Genomic DNA, 10,748 nt, shown 5'->3' with positions numbered 1-10,748 from the left:
AGGCCGAGCCTGCGGGACACTGATTCAGCCTTGTGCAGAACTTACTTGAGATCTGTGCTCCTTTTTTCTTTACTAGATCTCATTCTGCTGCACAGTAATGCCCAACACAATTAGATTCACAACGGTAATTATTATAACAGGCTATAAGGAGGCACAGGAATATGTAAGCTTTGCCGACAACCTTTTACTCCAGCTATAAAAAGTGAGAAATGATGGCGACTTTTCAGCGAGAATGTTTCAGGCACCGGCACAATGCGGTACAGCTTTCAATGACTGAGCCATTTTCTTTAGCGGAACCACTAAAACTTCTGTGGCGATATTCTATTGTGCTTTGAAAAAGGGCTTTTGAAATGCATTAGCACTACACACTTTCTGAAGAAAGCCCGAGCACGGATTTGAAACACAGCATCGGCACACACAGAAAAAAAAAAAAAAAAAGCGAGAGAAAGTAATAATAAATAAATAAAGACGGGATGCAATCATTCTTTAAAAGATTTGCCCGGCCCCTTTCAGATCTCTCTTTCATTGTTTGCTGACGACTTGATACTGCAAAGTTCTATCTATTTTTTTCTCCCTCTTCTTTTCCTTCTGCCGTAGCAAATTTGTTTTCAGGCTCCATAAAATAGCCTTTTCTTATTTCAAGCAGCAGTGTATGCAGTGGAAAATCTTTCACATAATATATCCTTAAAAGCACATTACTGTGTCCCATACACCGTTAAGAGTTAAGAACACAGTTAATATTTACAGTTGAAAAAAATGGGAGAAAGGGAAAGGATTTTGCCAGGGAATAAAACACCCCCACCCACGTATACACACTCACTCTCGGTGCAGCAGTTGAACAATTGCTATTCACAATCCTATCCTTAATGCCTAAGACCAACATAAAAGAGGGGAGTTTAAGAATATAGGGATAAGCCCTTTCAGCTTTTCTAAGTCTTAAGGCTGGTTTATGCTCCATGAATACTGAGCATCGGCAGCCAGTGCTGTTGCCACTCTAAATAGATATTACAATGATTTGGGAACAATGCGTTCGACTGATTCCCTCAGACACAAAAATACATATATGTGTATATATAGTGAATAGGAGGCAAACATTAGCGCTCCCTGACAATACAAGCATTTTTGATGTAGAAGGGTAGAGCAAGATTAATGTCTGAGCGAGAGAAAAGGCGAGATACCACTTTGGGTGTTTGCTGGGAAAGCTGCAGCGGGAAGATGCTTTGAGAGTCTAAATCCCCCCCCGAGTACAATGCAGGGCTGCTGATACAACCAACAGACACGGGGTCACCTCCCCTCAGGGAGACAATGGAAGCACAACAACAAACTGGAGTGAGGAAGCACCAGGGACCGTGGCGGCACAAAGGCACCGGGAGGAAGGCGAATAAGGGGGAGGAATGAAGTGGGAAAGAAAAATGCAATTTGCCAGCGTTTTCCATCATGATTACTACTGCTAATAAGCATCAAGGGCTGCTGAATGTCAGCAGACGCAAGTGACCATTCTCCAAAAGTCCCATCCTTTGCTAACATTACAGGCGAGAAAATTAGGCTTGAGAGCTCGTCCGCCTCTGTGGCGCTGAATGACAACATATGGAAGCATTTAATATGCTAAAAGATGGTGAGGAGGGCCGTCTCGCAGCACAAGAGAGGTATGGATAAGCAGTCCTCTTTTTTTGCCACTTAAGCTTTCCAAACGGCCTCAGGGCTCCAGAACAACTCCGACCCTTGTGTCTCCTCTCCCAATCCAAGATTAGCCTGTCTTCTTGTCTTAATCCAGCAGAAACGCTGCATCCTGACTCCAACACCTCTCCACAATTACTGCACTCCATAATCCCCTGCCTGCCTCCATTTTCCCTACTGCTTTAAGAGGGGTAAAGATCAGGGGTGAGCACTCATCCCCGAGCCCTCCCCTGCCTCTCACCATGGCAGTTAAGTGTCTGTGGAAATCATAGAATGAGTAAGCCTTGTGACAGCTTATTAATACTTCTCTCTTCTCTGGGGTTTACCAATGGTCAGTCCTTAAGTATACTGTACTGGATTAAAAGGATTTGCTTGTAGCTCAGGTTGGCTTCTGCGAAGAGGTATTTCAGTGCAATTCTGCCGCTCTGTTCGTACTAAGATGTCACTTGAAGGGTCTTGAGTCGCATTGTGCAGCAGCCTGATGGTCTGTGAGATATAATGTGGAACATGAGGCTAAGGTCTTTTTCATGGTCACTACCTCCTATGATTTCAAGAGGCACTTGATCCTCTTTGGGGAGCAAAAGCACTCAAGCCCAGGTCTGAAATACAGCAGCCAGATGAACTGCGTGAGCCGCTCTTTATTCAGCAAACTTTGATAGTTTTTACTGTTGTTCCAAAGAATGACCACTGCAGTTCCCTTCCACTTAAAGCTGCTGTTCACTGCAGTGTACACAGCTGAGTAACAATGACTGTGGTGCTTACAGAGATGTGCTTAAATGAATCATCCTGCTGGCTTAGCATAGCTTGGCTGCTTCTGTGCTCTGGATGTCTTTAATGCGTTTGTTTGCCTGCAGGCCCCTCCGATTCTTCCTCCCTGCTTTCTCTGCTTTCTAGCCCAGATAGATTATACGTTTTTTTTTATGTTGTTGTTCTTTTTTTTTTTTTACATACATTTGTTTATTTCAAAACCCAAATGGACTGGAATCGATCAATACTTCATTGTGCGTGTGACGAAAGCTGTATGGGAGGGAGGCACCCAATATGACAGATGTTACAATTCAGATTTTCTTTTTTCAAGTAAACACAATGGCATATCGAAAGGCATTTCAAAAGCTGTTTTAAATTGATTTAAGTTAGCTCCTTGTCATAAAGCTGTGTGTTCACAAGTATCACAAAGATGACTGGGAATGGAGAAAGGGAGTAAAAGAAAGCTGCCTCCTTCAAGGAGTCTAAGCCATTGTAGGCTTCTACCCAAGCCATAGATTTAAAAAGGGACCAAGCCTGGACAGATTTGCTCAGAAGTCTTTTCAGAAGATTTTTTTTTTTTTTTGAGCCGGAGATAGTCATCATGGAGAATAAACAACTTACTTTCAGAGAAGGGAGGGACATGAAAGAATATGGAAGCAAAAATGTCCCACTGGTAACGAAATCAAGGAAAATAGAAGGGCATCAGAACCCTCTGAGCCTCCATATCAAATGTCCCACCCGATCCGGAATTCACAATAAAAAAGACAGCACTTGTGCATAATATAACGATTGACATGACATATCACTACAGCAGGGGAAGTAAAATGGGGAAAGGAGAGAGCCTTTTATGTTCAGAAAATATGATATGATTAGGGCTTTTGATGCTGGAAGCTACTCATATTTTTTTTCCCTGCATCAAAAGGTAAGATCTTAAGTTTTCCATATTTCTGGGCGTCCTTCATATCGTTCAATATCTTCAAAAATTATTACTGCCGCATAACTGAATTAATCGACAGAAGTACAATTGAGTTGAAACCTCTGTTGCCCTAGCTACAGGGACAATACCGGGGGTTTTCACCCAGTCTCATCTGTTCCATTTAGGCTACATGATTTTGGGAGCTTCTAATCTGCCATGCCTCATTCAGACAGAACAGCGACCACAAATACGCCGCATCCTCAAGCGGTGATAGATGGAGGAGGAAGAGAAAAGACGAGTGACTTAGAGAGTTTCTTGGAAGGGGAAGGGGAGAGATGCCTTCCTCTCTGGTGCGCCGCAGCCACAGAGAGAACAAAACATGCAATTAGAGCAGCAGTACACTGTGAAGTGGTCATTACTAGAGCTAATGAGTGCGCTATCTGTCCACACATTAAAGTGCTCGCTAACGAGGGCTTGTTCATCATCGAGCAAACACAAGTCATCGCATAATCCTATCTCCTGTCCTCTCATCCCCATAGCAGGCAGAGAGGCTCATTTGGGCGGAGGGGGGCGAACAAAAGATGCCAAACAAGGCCTGAGGATTTGGCTCAGAGAGGGCGACTTCAGCACTTCAAACTTGACCAGATCTCTCGGTAGTTCTGCTGCTTTTTCTTTTGTTTACTACAATACAAAGAGATTGCCAACAGTGTGCTCTTTAAATATGAGTTTCAATGTCTTAGCAGAGCACAAAAGAAGAGATAACAACATTTTTTTATGGCCGAACACAACTTCAGGCATGGTTACACTCACTGGAGACACTCTTTGAAGACTTCACCCAAGTTTCAACAACTCAAATGCCGTCAGCGGCCAGAAGAGGGCACTGCAGCCAAGCATTTTTCCCCTCCAGTGTGTGCTCTTTCTGCTGCAGCTGCTGTGTGGCATCCCATACTGTAAGCTGATAAAGAAAAGACAACCGATAGTTGCATCAGATAACCGAGAAGGGAACGCACTCCATAGGGTTCACGGATTCTTAAACACTTTTTATCTGTTTGATTCATTCCTGATTGCAAAATATTTCAAATCCTCCCACAGGGCGAGCAACCTCTCGCTGTCCCCGTCCCAACCCCCCCACAGAAACCCTCACTGCCCCCAACACTCTGCATCCTTCTATTTACTCAAGAAAAAGAGGAGTTGGGGGGGTTGAAAGAAAGTTTAGTCTGTCTCTGTCTCCAAGCAGAAGCGGGAAATTTGTCACAATAAGAGTGAAATCTTTGGCATTCAGCATCCTGAACAGTAAGCACAGCTTTACTGTACAAAAAAATAAAAAAAGTCAAGACGAGCATTTTTTAAAAAAGAGTGACTGACACAGGCCTGAATACATCTGTGTTCAAATAAAAGAATGAAAGAAAATAAGAAGATGAATTTGGATTTATTTTTTTTCTTCCCGTGTGTTTGTTTCCCTCCTGTCTCCACGGGGCAATGTTCTGGCAGTCACAATCGGATGAACAAGTTTTTTCCCTCCGCCATTGTTGAGTCTCAAATGCTCCGCTGTGACTCATTTCATACCCTGTAATTATGTCGAGGAGAAAACAGACTTTAATTCTCTTTAATTGTGTAAAGCTTGAGCAAAAAAAACCAAAAAAAAAAAAACGCTGCCTGACACAAAGTGTTTAACCTTGGGCAGCGATAGCCCCGCATAAGCCACAACTGCTCGACACCTTAAGATAAAAGAAATGGCATGAATGAGGTGGAGATAAACAGATGTTTCTACATTGGTAGGACATTTTTTTTTTCAGATTTTAATTTTGATTATCTGAGAAAAGGAATTCAGGTCAATGTGGGTTCTGTTTTCCTGATCCACTTTGATGGGAATAATACTGTTAATAAAATCTAATTGTTATATGGCACTGTGGCAGACCCCGTGGAGACAGCGTATCTGTGGTGCATCTCAAGAGTGCTTCTGATTACTTCCTCCCTATTCATCATTTTGTCGTCTGGCCCCAAGGCATCAATAAACAACTGTCATGGATCCAAGTGATGGCAAATCAGTCAGCTTTCACAGCACAAAGCCACTAATGCAATTTTATTGTTCATTACTTTATCATAATATTACATCTAACAGCCAGATTAAGAAATGTTTGATTATCTCACAAGTTTCAGGTAAAACCAGGTTTCCACCAAGGAGATTAGCATCTTACAAACCTGGTGCTATCTCAATCTGTATTTTTTTTTTTTTTTGTGGCATAATAGGGTGTGATATAGTCGATCAACTGTACCTTCGCTGTGTGTGGATGTGTCTGTGTGTTGTATGCATAGATAGATAAACACACACAGACGCTCGGTGTGATGTGTGATCAGAGGCATCAGAGGGTTTAGCTGCAAGTAGCATTGCCCCCAAGGGACTGCCGCTGTGCCTGTGCAAACATGTGGACCTCGCTCTGCCACCTGGGAGCGCAGAAAGGGGAAGACAATCAAGATCAGCGGCCCAGATAATCTCTGTTTAGGGTACTACATGCATTTAGGCTGAAATGTGAGACTACATGGGAAGTTGTTTTTTTTTTTTTTTTTTTATCTGCACGTGTTTGTTCAGCATCTATATCAGACAGGGCCTTTCTGCGACGGTGGCTGGAGAGAACGTGGGATGGGGGACAGGAATTTGCAAGTAAGCTGAAGTGGTTAATTTCAGCGCGAGCGTGCACAGTTCCTAGATTGACCTCAAATAAATTCACTATTTAATAGGACTCCACACAAAATCTGTGCGCAGAACCAATTTCAAAGCGCCCATTTCAGGGTCAGCCTCATCTCAGCTGTGCTGGGCAGCAATCATGGCGCGCTCACACAAATGATGCTTAACCACAATTAACCTGGAGGGCGTGCCGTGTACACCAGGACCATTCAATCTCACTTTCATATCGGCAGGAAGTTAGAAGTTAAGAGATTGTCTTGGATCCTCTCTCATCAAGCATCAATAATTGATTGAGCCTTCTGGGACACATTGCGCGTTGTGTCGTTCAGGGTGATCAGCAAACGGACCCTTCGCTAGGAAGGAGAGGGCACCCACTGGTGCTTCGCTTGACCCGACCAATCCTCTATTATTTATTACAGCAAAAAGGATCCTGGTGGACGGGTTAAGGAGGTCAGTCCACATTTAGTGCTTCCTCCACAGATGTCGTCGAGTTTAGATTGAGCATTTCGCGCAACGCTGCCTCTACCACACATGCCCTGATTTGATATTAATATCAATCTTCTTTTCACCCTTCTCTTCATTGAGATTAGCACCTCTCTCTCTTTTTCTGTCCCATTCTGATATTCATTTTGGTCTAAGATGGATACTCCGAAACAAGCATGGTTCTGAATAAAATCATAAATTGGTGTTTTTGTGAACATCTAAGTGAATATCATGTAGGTTTATGCTATGTAAATCTCTTCCCACCACGTATGCACACCCGAGACCAGTATCTATTCATGTAGCAATCGGCTGAAAGAGAGAGAGCTTTTTATTATGACTGATCCATAGGTTCACTTTTGATGACAAGCTCTTCAAGTAGGAAACACAGGCTGACTTAAAAGACAGCTTCTGGTATGTGTTTTACCATGCCGACAGCACTCCCGGCTAAAGGTTAGACCAAAGGCCTGTGGCAATGGCCTCAACCACACCATATCAGTACGCCCTGTCACCCCGCCATTGTTCAACACTGACACCAACATCCTACTCAGACATAAGCAGGGTCAAAGTTCGGACCTCCAGCACTTGCAGACGCTAACAAATGGCGTCTAAACGTGACCTTGGGCCCCGAGGCTAAAACAATGAGGTTAAACAACACGGCTCCCTACGCGCATTGTGTGTGAGCGCGACAATAATTCTGCATGAAAAGTCGGACCTGTGAACTAGTGACATACAGTCATCCATCAAAGGCTAACAAAGCTGAGGCCAGAGCACTGCGAGGAAGACGGCGAGAACAAACCTTTAAGTCCCTTATCTGCTGATGAAGGAAATTACACGGCTGCAACCCTGAAACATTTAATTAGCAGTTTACGTACTATCATGCTGGATCACATCACTGCCACCACTTCTCTACAATTGCGCTAAATGCCTGGGGCAGTTAGCAGGAGGTCTGATACTGAATACTTCTTTCAGGTCTTTTGTTTCAGTTGGCGTCTGGGTTCTGCCTCTGTCTCACTGTCAGGCCTCACTTTAAGTTGATTCTTGTCACAGATGTCCACGTTTCAGAATACAACCCAACTCATAACCACTACAGCATCTGAGGGAACACAACAAATTACACTCAACAATGTGACAGATTTGGAAGATTTGCCAAAAAGAAGAGCCCTTCTTTACAGCACAGATTTTCCCAGTGATCACATCAAAAGTGTGTCCTTGTGTGTGTGTATATGAGTGTGTGGTTGGTAAATTTGTCTTGGCGGGTCACCTTGAGTGGTGCGGTGCACATGGCATGAGGGTCCCGTCGCTGTCTCTGGCGCGCTTCGCTGAGTACTTCCTCAAGCGCGACACTCCCACTCCAGCAGGGATTTCCACACACCGGCAGTTGAATCTTCCTCTGGGCCTCCATTGCTAACCATTAGCGGTGGATTAGGAGAGCGGGTAAACGGAAGAAGAAAGGCCCCGAGGGGGGGCTATCAGGTGGCTTTCATAACTGACATCTACAGATGACCGTCCGGGAGTTAGAAACTTGCCTGGCCCTTGGTTTAAACGTGCAAATCCAACCATATGAAATCATATACCACAGCTAAAATCATGCTAAACACAACAGAGACTAGAAAGTGGCCATCATGTTATAAGGTGAACAGCTTTACTTTGACTAAAGTGGCTGTCTTTCCACTCAACATTAACATGTATCCTTGACAGTGGCAGTACATTAGCAGAGCACAAAGGCAAAGTGGGTGGCAATTGATGGTCATGGTGTCGCCCCATTTAACAAGTAAATGCTCTTCACTGGCTCCTGGCTTCTTCTTAATAAAAAAAGAGTTGGGGCGGTGCCAGAAGATTCTATCACTACCAGCTGGTAAACAACTCAACATAACTCAAGTCTTAGACATTTAATCAAGAGACTGAATAACTTGCAGTGTTATGAAATCATTAACTTAAAACTTAAACGCAAAGATTGTGATGTGAGATCAGGAAAAGAAAGAGAAGTGAATAAATAAAGAGCTCGAACAGATTCTTTGAAAATGTAGGCAAACATTCTTTTACCATATTCACATGACTGACCCGTGATTATGCTTTGCTAGCTACTGCTGCCAACAAGCTAAGCTCTGACCACTGACAACACAATGACATTTAATCACTTTGTTAAGCTGACATGGAGACATATTGCTGCTTAAAGAGGAAGCAGAGAATGGGCAACGTTCTTATTAGCATTCTCCTTTTAGCTGAGTTTTGGTTTCCACAAAACTCCTTTAACTGTTCAGTTGTGGTAGTTGCTGCTGAGGCATATGGTGGGTTTTCTACTTGTTGAGTTTGAAAACTGTTAAAAGTAGTGAACCAAACTGAACCAGAACATTTAAGTTCACAGCTGTAATATAGATGCAAAGGGATGAAGTTGCTGAAAAGCAACTGTTGAGCTGAACAGGAGAGCCACCTAACAATTTTCTATGTCAATATAACACGTTTCACATACAAGTAATCATGTGATGCATTGCTGATACAAAAAAAAAAAAACCTCTATACAGTAGCTTTAGTATCAGCAAAGTCATTAGTCCAGACCGCACATATACAAGATCTGAAAAGATTTTAAAGACGATAAATGTAAACATTGGGTTTTGGGGTCCACTACTAGAATCCGCAAAACCTGATCCACGTCCAAGAGCAAAGCTGTTGCTGAAATATCTTCAGCAGAGGCAGACATTGTGACCACATGAGGATCCCACAGGCCTCGCAACTAGGGACCACTGAGGTGTAACCAAGCGAATCTGAACGTTGAGCCTCTATTTGTCAAGGAGACAAAGGTCTGGTTTTCACGCTTAGGTCACAGTTGCATGGAGAAGAAAGCCGGACCCCGCCAGGTAAATAGGATGTCATTGTGCCACGACAAAAGCATAGTCTTAACCCTCTGACCTCATCAGCTTTGGGGAATGCTCCTCTATTCTCAGTCAGTCATCAGAAGAGGGAGGCTTGCTCTTTTCAAGACACTGCCCAAACAGCACAGGTATTAGTTCCCTCGGGGGCCTGCTTGCAGAACAGGACAGAATCGCTGCAACTTGTGGTAACATGACTGTTAAGTTAAATGGCATAAAGGAAGTAGTTATGACATAAAGAAACACTTCACTCTTTATGAAGGGAAATGCAAAGTACACCAGGGCTATTAACACTTTTTTTTTTGCTTGATTTGTTGATATGATGATGTCCTATATCACAAGATTAAAAAAACACATTTCTGCAGCCTGCAAAGCCAAACTGCAATCAGAAACTTTGAGCTGCGCCCGTTTGATTTCCTGTTCCTTTACTGCCCCACATTTCCTTCAAAGCCCATCAAAACGACTTTCAGAAAAATGCAGTATCACTTGTTCTGTGATCACGCTAATCTGGACGCTTTAGCAGACTGAGAGCTTCGAGTGCTGAAAGCAAAGGCAACTCAATCTTAGAATTTAAAAGGCTTTTTTTTGCCTCATTCAGCCTGCAGCCAAATGGCACTTGTGTTCTGACACGGCACATAAACACACACAAAAGAAGTTATTAGCGTAGATGCAAATCAAATTACTAGCAGTGTAAACTGCTATTCCTCCCTGCACTTGGGCCTGTAATTACTCTGGCTTATAGGACTATAATGAATGCTAATGACACACTACTGCAAGGCCATCAGCCGAACACTTGTGTGAGGTTGGGTGATTTTCACTTAAGTTATGAAAGCCCATTTTGGTTGGTGCAGCTTCTCCTTCCTTCCCTACTCAGCGCAAGATTAAAGAGTACAAGAATTTTAGCGAGCAACACTTGCAGGGAATGTGTTTCAACAGCACATCATTTAAAAATTAAAGGCCGTAATTGGATGCATTCAACCATATCATATATAAAGCACATTTTTGCATTTCAAAAGGGATTACAATTTCAGCTACACAATAAGTGCTTGTGGAAATGACAACAGTTGCGCATGCCCCAGAACAAGTATCTGTAAGTGTTCCACGCTGAATCTAATTTCACTGAGCTGATCTTCATTTTTGCTGCTGTTAAATCGATAGGCAAACAAATGGTGACACTGTACACAGTAAAAGGTCCTCTTAGTTCAGGAGCCTCGCTTTGTGAAAACACTCATCTCATTGTTCAGTTTAAAAGCATACGATCACCTTTCATTTACTGTTGACCAATTTGAACCTTTCGGAGACAAACATGTGTTCACGATAAGGTATACCACTATAGTTATAAAACAACCGTTTCACATTTCGTAATGGTTTT

The sequence above is a fragment of the Chelon labrosus genome (assembly GCF_963514085.1).
Source record: "Chelon labrosus genome assembly, chromosome: 7".
NCBI lineage: Eukaryota > Metazoa > Chordata > Actinopteri > Mugiliformes > Mugilidae > Chelon > Chelon labrosus.
Note: the sequence above shows the minus strand (reverse complement) of the source record.